We start from the raw sequence: 14,076 nt of genomic DNA on the forward strand, positions 1-14,076 counted from the left end.
GACATCTAGAAAGAACAAGAGAAAGGGTGTATAATCAATGAACATACAGGTGTTATAATTAAGAAACACAAAAGAGAGTTCAGCTAAGCAGGTTATTATACCAAAAAGAATAGGTTGAGGGCTTACCCTTGTCCTGGGCTCACAGGAAAGCTCCAAAGCAGGGATCTCCAGAAAGAAAATCCCCCCGTCGTAGTCAGCTCTTAAATGGGTCTAGGAGAGGAGGAGCCAGGCTTCACCCCTTCCAGTAGCATTTGTGAATTGCCTTCACCTGTGCTCCCAGGGCTGACTCATTGCTCTCCTCAGGTGGTCGGTCAGTCAGAGGTTCAGGCTGTGATTCAGCCTGATGTAACTTTACAAATGACATTATTGGGTTCAAAATTTAGGGAGATTGTTCCTTTCCCTTATGTAATTCCTGGGACTTCAGGAGAGGGATCAGAGTTCTTCACAATGAAAAATAAGACGAGAATCCAAGGAACAGTGAGGAAAAGAGTTCAAGATGGGCATAGACTCATTCTTGCCAACACTGCAAAACTCAGATCAAATTTGAGGAGCTCAATCCAATTCAAGAATATTAAAAATTCTCTCTCTCATCTCCTTGGCACAAAATCATGCCTCTGACATTTTTTTCAGTGGAGTTTGAGTGTTAAGAGTCTTTGTCTCTTCTACAGCTCCCTGCAAAACTACCACAAACGCTGCACTCTCTTGCTTCTTCTAGGTGCAAACATGTTTTTTTAAATAAAGAAGGAGGAGAAGAAAAAGATATTTCCAAGTTATACGTGAATAGATAGAATGCTCTATTTGGATCTAAATAAAAAATTGCTTCACATTTTAAAGAATTCAATTTCACCATTTTTTCTGGAGCGTATATCTGATGCTCTTCTGCACGCTGTTCATGTATGCTATGGGCTTTCACAGATAGCTCTTCACGGTTTTCAAGATGCAAATCTTTAGTAAAGCATTTGGCATTTCAGGAGCAGAATACTTATTTTTGTGGAATTGCTGTTTGGTGCAGCTATTGTGGCATAATTTTGAATTGGTTGCGTCCACTGCTGAGTACTGAAGCTTATTCCAGAGCTCTGTGGCAGGCAGGCGGTCACAGGCATTCTTGTCATTCATATCTGTCACACAAATACAGCAGAAAAAAGGCACTCCACTGAGGCTGGTGCTAGGGCCGTGAGGCCATTGGTGTAGGCCTCAGATATTATTAAGGTGTTTAATCACATGCACTGGATATTCAACGAAGTATTCCATTGTTCTCACTTTTTCCTGGAAAAAAAATAGAGATTTTAAATTGTGAGTGTTAAAAGAAATTCAAAACATAACATTGCTAGGTACTGATTAACTTTTCCTCCGTCCCCTCTCCTCTCTCCCTCCCTCCTTCCTTTCCTCCTTGCTTCTTCCCTTCCTCCTTTTCTCCCTTCCTCCCTCCCTTTTTTTTTTTTTCCTCCCCTGAAAGTTGCACATACCTGAGTTGTCTTTAAGGATTCAAACATAATGTTTCTTAGATCACTTGAAGCCTTCCTGCAGGTATTCTTTTTCCTCTGGAAGCTGGTTGTTTCCTTTGTGTGGGGAAGAAATTAGTGACATAAACAAAACAGAGGAAAAAAAAAAAAAAAAAAGAAAAAAAAAACCAAAACCAAACATGAAACACAGAGAGAAGCAGAAACAGAAAATAAGCATTGGGTAATCTGTGGTTAACTCACTTCTTCAGAGAATGGAAGGGTGAGTTTTGATCCCTGCCTTTTCTGAAATGGAGGAGAACTTGAATCTGCCTACTCTTTCTATGTGAACAGCTGAACTGCAAAGTATTTTTCTTGGGCATACTGTTTTCTTATGCCTTTTTGTTGTTCAGAAGTTTTATTCTAGAATTAAGAAATATGTTTAATGCAAATCAATATGTTCCGAGCAAAAGGTATTTCTTGGAACTTTGTTGGGAAGTGAAGGCTGCTGCACAGTGATCAGCGTGGCACACCACGGCAGCTCAGGACTTGTCTGTAGGCTTCATCTTCATCCTCAGGAGCAGCAGCATTCAGTTTAGCAGGAGCGGCATGGTTTCCCATTATGGTGGGTGGGAAGGGGCTCTGTGTCTTTCCCCTGGGTGACACCTGTCCCTTCTCATTGGAGGGGTTGAAGCTCAAAGTGGAGATTAAGGGAAGCAGAACTCCAGCACACCGGATGGACTTTCACCTTGTCCACAAAACCTCGCTTATCCAGCATGGTAAGAAATGAAGCTGCTGCTTACTTGACCAGCCACACAATTCTAGCACTGAGTGTCAGAGGCAGTATATGACAGAGCACTCCTGATCCCCTCAAGAGCCAGTGTTTTGCAATAGATGTGAAATCAGTGTGGCATCTCAGCTCACTCCCTTGGGAAGAGCAAGACAGCGGTTTCAGACGCTGCTGCAGCGACCGAGGGTTGTCCTGAGCTTGGGAGGACAGAAGGAGGCTGGCAGGGCCAGGCACACAGGATTAGCCAAGACCTGATAAAAAAGGAGCCAGGCATACAGACGTGGAAGGAAGTGACCCGTGACCATAAGCAATGGCATTATTTGAGGCAACTGCTTGTGTGTAGCTAGGTCCCTCTCCAAAGGGTGTTCTGCCCCTCATCTTTTAACCTGTTGTGTAAACACAGAATATCAGCCTTCCCATGAGGATAACATCTCTGCTCAAATACAACAAACTTGATCTGGATGTTGTACCTATGTAATAGCATGCACAGATAGCAGGAAGATCTGAGTTTGCAATGCTTAGTTCCTAATCCTCAGCCTCACACATACAACAAACTAGAAATAATAAAGTGTTGTGACCTAACAGCAGGAATCTAGAGCATCTTTTCTGCTCTAGACATCTTTGGCAGTGAGAAAGGATAGGTAACACCACATAACAACAAAAACGAACAAACAACATAACTGAGCTGAAGCTGTCAAACTTTTGGATAGCTACAGGCATCAAGAGCATGAGATAATTTTCCTTTTTTTTTTTTTCCCCCAGCTTTATTTAGGCGAACACACAACTTCTGCTCCACAGCACCAATGCTCTTCAAGGAAACAAGCAGCTCTGGTGCGCCTTACTCAGCACTCACAGCACTGTTTCTCCGTGCTCAGTGGCACAAAGTGCACTGCAGCAGCCCCGTCAGTTGCAGGGGCAAGCTTTTTTCTCTTCCTGGCACAGCTGTTTTTGTGTTTACTGTAGCAAAAAATGAGGTACATAATGCCATTTGAAAAGTGCCCAACACACCTAATTGAGCAAAGCCAGATAGAGACACAGTGATAATAAGCTAAAGTCTAACTTGTTCAACGCATGTGCAGATTTGATAAAAGCCTATCTAGGACCCAACCAAAGGTTAAAAGTGGTTTGAAATCCCTCCGCACGATAAGGTGAGGAGAAGCAGCATAACCTCAGCTGTATTTTATGACCTCGATCACTTCTACGCCAGTTGGTGGTTATACATCTCCATCTCTATGCAGCAATCAGGCTTGCCACTGCAAAAGAGCAGAGTTATCCCCATGACATTTTGCTCAATAAAGATCTTGCTTTCAAGAGATTGTTCTGTTTTTGGTGTACAGTTACAGTCTTTCAATGTAACACATTTTTGGTTTACTTTGGTTCACTATAATATATGATATGCTCTACTTTCCTTTGAAAATGATCTGGCTTATACTCTGAAGTTTTCTGTCTGAAAACTGAAAGGAGATGTACCAACATTATACAGTTTGTGCTTTGTTACGCATCTACAGGGCTCCCATAGAACAGTTTTATGAAAAGTGAACTGATTCTGACTAGTAACGTCAAAATTGTTACCAAGGCTTATTTCCATTTGTCGCAACATCCTACAACCTGTAATAAGAACACAGCAACTTAAATACCTAACAAAAACAGTAGGGAAACACAAAGGAAACAGATTTAAGAGTCTATTGATATTAGTGGGCAGTGATTTTCCTCTGATACTATTCTGTAGCAAGCATCGCTGGCAAGTAAGGAATATGTAATGTAGTGTAAGACAAGTATGTGATGTCATTAGTCATTAAGAGGCAAAGAGTGAACACCAAAAATGATAAAGATGCTGGGAATTAAGCAAAGCTGTATGCAGAATTCACTGCCCAAGTTTGTTTTGGTTTTTTTTGGTCTTAGATTGAAAGTTTCTTGAAGCAGAGGTTGCCTTGACGCCCTGTGCTGAGATTGAATTCCTAGACTTGTCTGGCAGTGAAGCCTTTCATTCTTCCCTTGTCAAGGGGACAAAATGGGCATGAGATCGAGAGCAGAGTCCTGGGGGCTGTACTTGCTGCATCTCCTAGCAGGCACAGGGCTGGGGCTAGTGATGGAGGCTCTTCTGCTTTGCACCCTTTCTGACTCCCAGCAGGAATTTAGTATGACGGCAGCACTCATTATGGAGTTACCAAGATCTGGTAGAGAGAAAATATGCAACAAGTCCTTGTCTGTTTCACATCCAGATCAACCTCTTGCCATAAGCAACTGCCAAGTTTTCCTGTGCCTGCTCCCACTCTGCTTATGTTTGACCAGCACGGTAAAGACATGGTTCTCTCTGCTTACAGCATGCAAACAGGAATCAATAGAAATACGTCCTCTGATTTCAGAGTGCTTAGAACAGTAAAGTTAGGGGGGAAAAAACTTCAGCCAACATGTAAAGTTAAGATAGAGTGCTTCAAGTAGGAATTGCGGAGCTTAGAGGTGTTGGATCCTGTTTTTGACCTTTTAAAACCCAGTTAAAGATTTAGTATAGCACAGGTACACATTGCTCTGTTCCACTTCTTCCAACAGGCAGAATTCTAAGAGAATTCTAAGCTGAGAGATATGGAGAGAGCAGAATGGACTTAGCAGGACTGGGGACTGCAGTATGTGCACAGCAAACAATACGCACACAGGCCCATTTGTAACAGTGGCAGAGGCGAGCTTGCGCCAGCTCCATATTTGCATAAGCAACTGGAGGAGAGGTGCTTACAAGTACACATTTATTTTCTGTAACACAATGTGTAAAACCTAAAAGTAAGTGAACGTGATGTGGGTGAAACACAAAAGAGTTCATACCATAAATCTCCTCTTACATGACCATACATATGTACTGCTGTTTCCACAAAGCCTCTGCCAAAATCCCAGCAAAAGCAAAACCCAACATCCTGCAACTTGCTGAATACGTTGGGAATTGAAGTAATTGTGCAGAGTACCACACTGAGTGAGGAAAGCATGTGACATGTTCTTCAAAGCTACAGAAAAACCAAGTGTAAACTTAAATAAGAGATCATATCATGATGCAAATTTAGCATTTGTTCTAAACAAGCTGTAACTCAGCATTTTAGAAGTGTGATTTCCTAAGTTTCTCTGAGGGAAGAGCAGAGCGAGCAACTAGCTGTGTTTGCTGTTTTCCTGTCAAAGTGCCTAGGCAGCACCAGAGATGGGGAAGTGAAATTACTTGGAATAGAGGAATTATACATGAGAAAAATTGTAGAGTGCTGTCAAAATATCACGGATTGCTGTCATTTATTTAGACTCCAAGCTGCTGCTGGGCCTACCTGAGGTCTATTTTGAGGCAGCATCGCTGTGGCGGCATTAGCCTCATATGAGTGCTTTTTATGGGGATGCATTTCATCCCAGTTGCATAACTGTCAACAGCTGAAGTCCATAATAAACACAGTATACGACAGTTGTTAAGTGGACCTTTCTCAGTTGCTGCAGCACAGCCAGCATGTAAAAGGTAGAAAGCGCAGGAACTGAGCAACACTTCAGTCTCTGTGTCTTTTCTGTGTGAGCTGAAAATGTCATTCACTTCAAGGCAGCCCATATACGCTGACAGGAATTCAGTTTAAACACAAGATGCCATTGGTAAGAGGCCACAGACACAAACACAGGCTCACACCAAGCTGTGATCTAGCTTTTTGGTATTTGCGACCTTCAGCTCCAGAAACATGGGCTTGGTAAGATAAGAAGAGCAGCTCTCCTCGCTTACCCAGAGAATAGGGAACTGATAAACGCTGGAGTAGTTTGGCATTCCTTTCTGCAGAGCACAGGGGTATGCATACATGTGATATAATTACAGTGCAACTTCTTATGGCAGTAGTTTGCATACCCTGTCATCCACCAGAGCAGACCTCCAACATCAGGAAAGCCCTTATCTCACAGGAATCAGGAAACCAACTTCAGCAAATCAACACAGTTTGGGACATGAACAACTTTCTGAGGGATCAAGTAAGGCAAATATCACTTTGCTTCATAAGCCATCACGACGGTATGGAGCACCACAGAGGTGCATGCGTGAGTATATCATTAACATTTCAACAATCTTCCAGTGCATTACAGAAGGAGCTTTGCCCTGCATAATCTCCACTGCTTACAGGCGTTCTCTGTATCCACAGATATAATGAGCTTATAAAAATGAAAGAATCGTTAATCTTTATGTATGCATTTCTCATCCACTGCAGCAATCAATAACAGTTTGCAAAGCCTTTGTAGGCATGTTGTTACAGCACTCATTACTGCTAAGACAGCTGTGTACAGCTTGCAGGAGCGGAAGGATACGGTCCTATAATGACATTTCCTCAGTGATGGGTAATAGATTGGAATCAAAATTGTTTGTGTACCTGACACCAAATGATACTGCAATGATTACTTACTAGTACAAACTACTAGCTATATGCAGCTTTCTGCATTTTTTTTTTTTCATGTGTAGATCTTTTTGTACAGAAGAAAAGTGGTTATCATACAGCTTCTGCTCATGCAGTGGAAATAGAGATCACGTTGCCTTTGGACCCAAATTTCAGGATTCCTCCCTCTGTTTGATTTCCATGCCCCCTTAGCTCTGTCATGGCATATAGGAATTAGGAGGTGAGCTCATGAAAGGGGATGGTTGGCCTATGGCTCAGAGATCTCTTCACCATGAGGGAAAATTGCCCAGGATGGATTCATCAATCTCACTGAGAATAGGAAGAACAACAGTCCCCAAATCTCAGGGATTCCATGTCTTAGTCGTATCACAAGCTTTAGCCATACTGTAACTTGTTTTTCATTGAGATTATTAAGGTTCCCAAACTGTAAGGAAAAACTTAAGTGCTGCTCAAGATATTCCCATTAGCTATAACCTTTCTCTAAAGCCAGCACTGAGCTGTATCACACATCATAAAAAAGTTCTACCATGGTAAGTTACAGAACTTTAAGTACTGAGTCTCATGCCAACTTTGAGCTGAATCAACTCCTCTTTCACTTGATTTTCAAGAAAGAATATCTTTTCTTTTTGTGAAAGAGCTTCATATTGGCAGCAACATTCCCTTGCTCTATTTGTATAACAAAAATTATCACTGTATCATACATACAGTGTTTCATCAGCAGGTTTAAAAACAAATAACTTCACTAGACTAATGCAGTGCATTTACACAAAATGGAATCCCCATCAACAGGGATTTTCACAAGCAAAGGCTCAAATTTGGGGAAAATGCCATAAGAGGAATACCTTCAATGAGGAAGAAAACCACACTGTAAATCTGTCCTCCAACACTTGAGTGAAGAACGCATGCAGGAAACAGCCAGTAGCCAGAGGAAAAGGAGGGTGAAGCTGCACCTTGCCTTCCCACTACCTCTTGTGTCCCGGCCGTGGGGAAGGAGCTGGATTGGGCACAGCTATCTGACCTAACTTCTGCTTAAGGAGCTACCAGCTGATGAAGGCAAGATAGATGAACCTTTGAGCAGCCTGGTCTAGCAAGAGATGTCCCAGCCTACAGCAGCAGGGTTGGAACTAGATGACCTTGAAGGTCACTTCCAACCCAAACCATTCTATGATTTCACTTTTTGATACCCTGATGCAATAGCACAGAAGTTCATTTGGACTTATTGTTTCAACTGGCTGTTTTAACACTTAATTCAATGCCACTTGAATGACAGGTAGACCAGCAATGCCCTAATTAGGGATGTGACAAAGCTTCTAGGCATGAGAATAATTTTCTAACACCTGGTGTACTGAAGAAGCATTTGCTTCTTGTGCAAATTAAAGTAAGAACAGTGCAGCAAGAACAAAATTATAATTGCATTCAGTTTGCTAATTATGTACAGGTTGTTTATACGCTGCCTTTTCCATCATCCACCTCCTATGATCCAGATTGGTCACATCCCAAATCTGCGTGATTTGGGTGTGTTGTGCTCCAAGAGAGATCCACCCGAGCTGCAGAGCCACATCAGGCCCCAGCAGGTCCCTGCCTGCGAGACCAAGGCGTTGGGAGATTCCTATGAGTGCATTGCCTTGCACACGGAGCACCAAGTGCTGCATGCGCAGAATGGACACACTGCACACTGCTAAGATGGATCTGGTCTGTCTTTCTCATTCAAGTCATCAGTTCCTTTATGTGAAAGAAATCAGGAATGGGCTTTTAGTAATTGCCTTAAAATAGCAAGAATCCAACTTAATTTGAATTTTCCAGTGATAATCATGTCATTAATGAATAAGCACTTCTATACCATTTTGGAGAACTGCCACCATTAGGAAGTACACTTTTTTTTTTTTTCCAGAAAGAGTCCTGTTCACTGGGAAAGGAAAGGTCAAAGGCAGCTATTTTGTCTAACTGATCATGACTATTTCTATTGACACACTCTGAAACAATTTCTGGCACGGTCCTTAGGCTGAATGACAACCTAGCTTGATTAGTCTTATCACTGAACGTTTGCAGTGTAATTTTCTATCCTGAGTTCTCATTTTAGATCAGTATTGAAAATGGAAAAATAATGCTGTCTTGTTTCATCTTGAAATGTACCAGGCCGTATCTCATAGCTTCCCAGTCCCTTTCTTCATTTACTTTAGTACAGAGAAGGCACTGTAAGAGCTTACTTGCAGAAAGAGAGAGACTTTTTCCACACTCCAAGAAAGAGATTCCCTTAGTACTATGATGCAAAATAATTAGCAAGCGTTTCTGACAGAAGATCATTAGAGAATATCCCAGGCCATCTGCACCAGAGACTAGCAATAGGACATTTAGGAATTTGGTGAATTTTAAGCATTTAATGCACTCAAGTAAGAAAGTAGCAATCCCTCCTAAAACCATACCTGACATTTCTCTACTACTATTATCTACATCTGATCCCAAAAATCACATAGAGGCCAGCTTAGTACAACCTCCTTAGGTTCACTCTTCCTGCACTGAAATACAATGGTCTGTCTCTGCATTTAATATGGAGAAAAGGAGTTGACCAGTCCACTTCTCATCCTCAAGTCCAGCTGCATTAACGCAGGCCTGCCTTGTGCATCACTCCACTATTGCATGCCCTAATGAACAAAAATCTCAAAGGACATAACAGAGAAACAGAAGCTGTTGGGCACTTGACTCACGTGTGTAAAAGAAAGTAGTGGCAATGGCAAGTACTTGGTTTGCAAAGAAAATCTCAGCAGAAAATGCTTCAATAATACTTTCATGGTCACACAATCCAAGTTTATGCAGCATGATCATAAAACTCTGTTAGCTGAAGTTTTCTCTTCCCAAAGTTTCTTTTCCATTTCCTTTGTGAGCTATTTATATATGAATGCTTTGCTATAAGAAGTCACAGGGGGAAGGTAGTGTTCAGTATGTTGGGGTACAACCAACTCTGGCTCTTCTTTTCTGTTCCAAGGTAGGAAAAAGCAATAGAGGTTCTACTATAGGAAGAGTCGCAAACAAACAAAACAATTTTCCATTTCGCTTCCCAAAAATGTTCCTTCTCCCAGCACCCCACATCCCTGTGAAGGGTGACAAGGAGAACAAGGGAGAAGAAGAGGCTGTGAAATAGTGAAGACAGCAGCCACTGAAGATATTTCAGCCTGCTTTAGTTTATTTGTCCGGGTACTCAACAGCTATGAAGTACATTTATTTCCATCTTGATGATGTATTACTCAAGACTAAGAAAGTCTTATCAAGTGTACCTAACAACAAAAGCAATAACAACAGCAACGTATAATCAAAGAATATTAGAATGGTATAACCACAAAATAACCAAGAGAATGAGACAAAGTAAACTATAATAACAAAAGAGAATAATAAAAAGGCTTACCCCTACCCTGGGCTCACTCACAAAACACCAACAGAAGCAATCTCCAGAAAAAAACCTCCCCCCCGGTAGCCAGCTCTTAAATGGCTCTAGGAAGGGTGCAGCCAGGCTCCACCCCTTGCAGCACACAGGTGAATTGCCTTCACCTGTGCTCCTCTGGCTGACTCAGTGCTCGCCTCAGGTGATCAATCAGAGGTTCAGGCCCTGACTCAGCAGTTCCCATATAAGCAGCAAACAGAAACCCATTCACATACAGTCCTTTGCAATTACAGGAGGTAAGCCAAAGCTTTATTTGGTATTTTTTTGGTATTTATTTGATTATTTATATATGTATATATATATAAATAAATGAAAGACAGAACAAAACCAAGGATGGAATAAAAATCAGATGGGAATGTGATTAATAGAGACTAATGTTTCTGATATGGGAAGGCAAGCTAGCTAACTTTCTGATTAAACATATCTGCATTTCCAGTAGACACAAAAGTGAGGGTGTAAACCCTGAGGCAATGTGTTTATATGAAGTCACGGTTTGCTTAAATCATCCCCAAAGCATATACCAGCTGACCAATGTTAATACCTTGCAGTAGCTTTTGCACTTCTAATTTTTCATCTGTAAGAAATGTTTTAAATAATTTATTTGATAGTTTTAATTTATATTAAGGAATTCATAAATCATGTCATAGGATTCTGCCTGGATCTGAGTTCACATGCCTGGGGAAGGAATGACTTTTCTGGGGTAGGATTACTCTCAGTTTCTTTCTCTGCACATGCAAGTCTGGCCGGTTCCAGTAATTAGCATGGAGCTGAAAAACAGTCTTTGTTGCCTAATCTAATACTTAGTGTGTTTTTACACAGCCCATGCTTCCAGAGACATGTCAACGTGAGAACGTTTGAGGCTGCCAGCTTCTGCTTTTCTTTAAAAGGGTCTGAGCTTTTCTAGTTGTAGACAAAGATTTGGAAAGATGAATTCTAAAGCCCACAGTTTATTTTTCAATCAGTCTCAAGATTTTGGAATACTTCAAGTTAGCACATTTATTTTCCCACACATTTCTTTGCATCCTTTTTTACAGCAGGGAGGATAGGAGGAAAGGGAGGAACGCACAGATTGAAATTTTATTTTACTTCTGTGTGAGCTGTGCAAGGGAAAGGCTGCGTACTTAGACTCCTCATTATCCTGACACACAGAAGGGCCTGGCTCACTTTGGTGCCTAAAGCAGAACCAATCGTGGTAGCAAGTTTTTGAAAAACATAATGAAATATGATCTCAAAGCTGACAATCCCTGATGTTCAGAATTAATTAAAATACACTTTTGTTCACGCAATACCATAAACTTGATTGCTCTCCTTTCCTCAAAATACATGAATAATAGGAACAGCTTCTGTCAGCCAGAGCAAAAGGTATTGCATGCCTTTGGGCCTCAGTTCCATGCACCAGCACATTCCAGTTTCTACTTTTTTTTGGCCCATTTTACTTTGGCTCTTTATTACTTGAGTGAATCTGTTGGCTGGATTAAATTCTTGTTTTTGAATCAGAGAGCAAAATGAACAAAGAGAAATCCAAGAAGAAATTGAGCAAAGCGTGACACGGAGGTGAAATCCTGTTTTCCACATCTAGGGCCAAATGTGAAGTCAGTGGAGTAACTTTGAACTTACAGTGGTTGAGCTGAAAGAAGGATGTGGCCCCTGAAGTTGTGAATTACCAGATCTGGAGCAGAACACTTGTAGTCCCATTGCAGTTTGGCTCTGACAAAATATGAGTTCTGGACAACATCCCAACAAGACGGGAATTATTTCAAACAGTAATCTTTTTGTTTGCATAGCAGAGGGTTTCATTTAGTCATAAATGCATATTTTAAATTAAATCTCCTCTAAAAAGCAACGATTTAAGGAACAAAGTGGTTTGTTAGAGTATTTTCAGCGAAATCTAGAAATCTTGGGGTGGGGGCTATTGGAGGTCCAAACCACTGCTTCGTTCTGCCATGACCACAAGAATGGGATGCTCAGTCACAAGCAGTGAGTAAGCTTGCCTCACAGTTGCCTTTGCTTGTCCTAAAACAAGACAAAAAAATCACAGGCAGCAATGGCAGTCATTTGTTTCTCCCTCTCTATTCCCTCAGAGAGGACAGGCAAAACATGGCTTTCAAAACACTTCATCTGTAGACCACACACAAAGTCTGAGGTTAACACTCCTATTTCTCCTTCGTCAGGCATTTTTTGTCTTCTCCGCCAAACAAATTGTTCATTTCTTTATTAAACAGGATTTTTTTTTCCAGTAGCTGTCTTCCTTAACCTCAAAACAAACGCCTTCCCTAGAAGGGAAAGATCAACAGTGTGCAATTGCCCCCTTGGTAAAATGGCAGAGTGAACATTTCACTCAGGGACATTTTAGAGTGTTCCCTCAGCCCCTTACAGAAAAGGCAAAACAAACAAAAAAACAAAACATTTTTCCTCTAACTTGGGGTCTGAAGATCGAGCATATGGTGCTTCGGCTCTGATTCCTGTAAAGCCTTTAACTCATTTCAGAGAAAACTGAGTCCTCAAAAAGTAAAACAAAGTAAGTATCTTTTCAGAAATAAAGTATTAATTTATTCTTAAAGGAATTCCCATCTGTGCGATAGAATAAAATCTTTCTATTAAGCCTTTCTACTTTCAGGCATTTTTAAAGATAGGAGCAGGAGCAGCAGGATTGTTACCTAAAAGGAAGATCTCTGCCTGTGTGTTTGGAGTAGCTATCACTTAAAGCATCTTTGGTCATCATTAGCATTTCAAAGGCTTCACAAAGTTCCCTAAAGTATCTATCAGACTACTGTTATCTTTCCTTGTTCGGTTTTCAGTTTGCTATACTTACATACTTGTATCAACTCTTCTAATTGTCCCAGGGCTATGACAATAATTACTGGATCCAGGGGTCCAACTTTCTCTTTTTATTCTCTATAGGATGGATTTCCTTCTGGCACAGTTTTTTTTCTCCTCCCTGTCTTCCTGCTTTCACCAGTTTCTTGTTTGCACATTAACCCCTCGCTTGTTCATTTGCCCTATCACATATCTTTTTTCCACTTTCAGTTTCCAATCTTTAGCCTCTTCACCACATCACACAACGATTGAGATGGGAAGGGACCTCTGGAGGTCATAAGGTTCAGTCTCTCTAGTGAAGAACGGGGGCCACGTGGAGCTGGTTATGTAGGACCATGTTTAGGTGGCTTTTGAAGATCTCCAAGGAGGCTGACACTCTTGTTGCCTTACTGTCTGTCTCTGCATTATGAATCAACCCTGGCTGTGTCCTGCTGCTCACATGAGGAATCCTGCCTGTTCTCATGTGGGGAGCAGGATCATCCAGCCACTAGCATGGAGGGAAGAGCCCCTCTTCAGAATGGGCTGATAAGACCTGGTGTGAGCTCTGCTTGATGGCTCTGTCCAGGAGAATCAGGCTAGTTAGTAAATGCACGCTCCTGATTGAATCAGATCAGGATTTGATTTATTCTTGGGTTGACTAGCAGGTGAAAGTTAAATGTTTCCTTCTGAACTCTCTTAAGGAAGTGAGAAATATTTTAATTTCCACCTTTTGGATTGTGTATTATGCAAAAAAGACAATTTCCTGTTTTTCATTGAGCGTGCCATCTGGAAGCATTATGTACTCCCAAGAGAGGCTATTTTTTGCAGAGGTATTCCCGCCAGGAAATGGCCACCAGCATATAAAATTCAGAAACTCTCTGATCAAATTCAGACTAAGTCGATTTCATTACTTACCGTGTTTAATTATGCTGTGCTTCAAAGTCTGACTTGTGCTGGGAAAAGAGGGAAAAAAAGGATCTGTGAGCCGAGCCTCATTGAAGCACCAGGAAGAGCAACCCCCTCTGTCACATCTTGTGCCATTATTGCTCCTCACTGGATGAGAGCGTGCCTCAGCCACACTGATACGGGGAGCAGAGAAGGTAAATAAAGTCACTCATCCACAGCACAATTTTGTGCTGGCCTATATTTGCATCAGGGCAAAGACATCTAACTAGGCTGACCTGGTAGGAAAAGGCAGGGGAAATTCTCATCCTTGTTTCTTGCGTG

General features: G+C 41.5%; 1 long non-coding RNA gene across 1 annotated transcript; it reads right to left on the reverse strand.

Moving 5' to 3' along the window:
- Nucleotides 1-496: 496 nt before the first annotated feature.
- Nucleotides 497-2,977, reverse strand: LOC128084181 (uncharacterized). The gene is made up of 2 exons (XR_008208371.1): nt 1,467-2,977; nt 497-1,266 (listed from the first exon to the last, which is right to left on the reverse strand). It is a non-coding gene; the product is annotated as an uncharacterized LOC128084181 (long non-coding RNA).
- Between the last annotated feature and the right edge of the window lie 11,099 nt (nt 2,978-14,076).

The sequence above is a fragment of the Tympanuchus pallidicinctus genome, unplaced genomic scaffold (genome assembly GCF_026119805.1).
Source record: "Tympanuchus pallidicinctus isolate F22 unplaced genomic scaffold, pur_lepc_1.0 scaffold26, whole genome shotgun sequence".
Classification (NCBI taxonomy): Eukaryota; Metazoa; Chordata; class Aves; order Galliformes; family Phasianidae; genus Tympanuchus; species Tympanuchus pallidicinctus.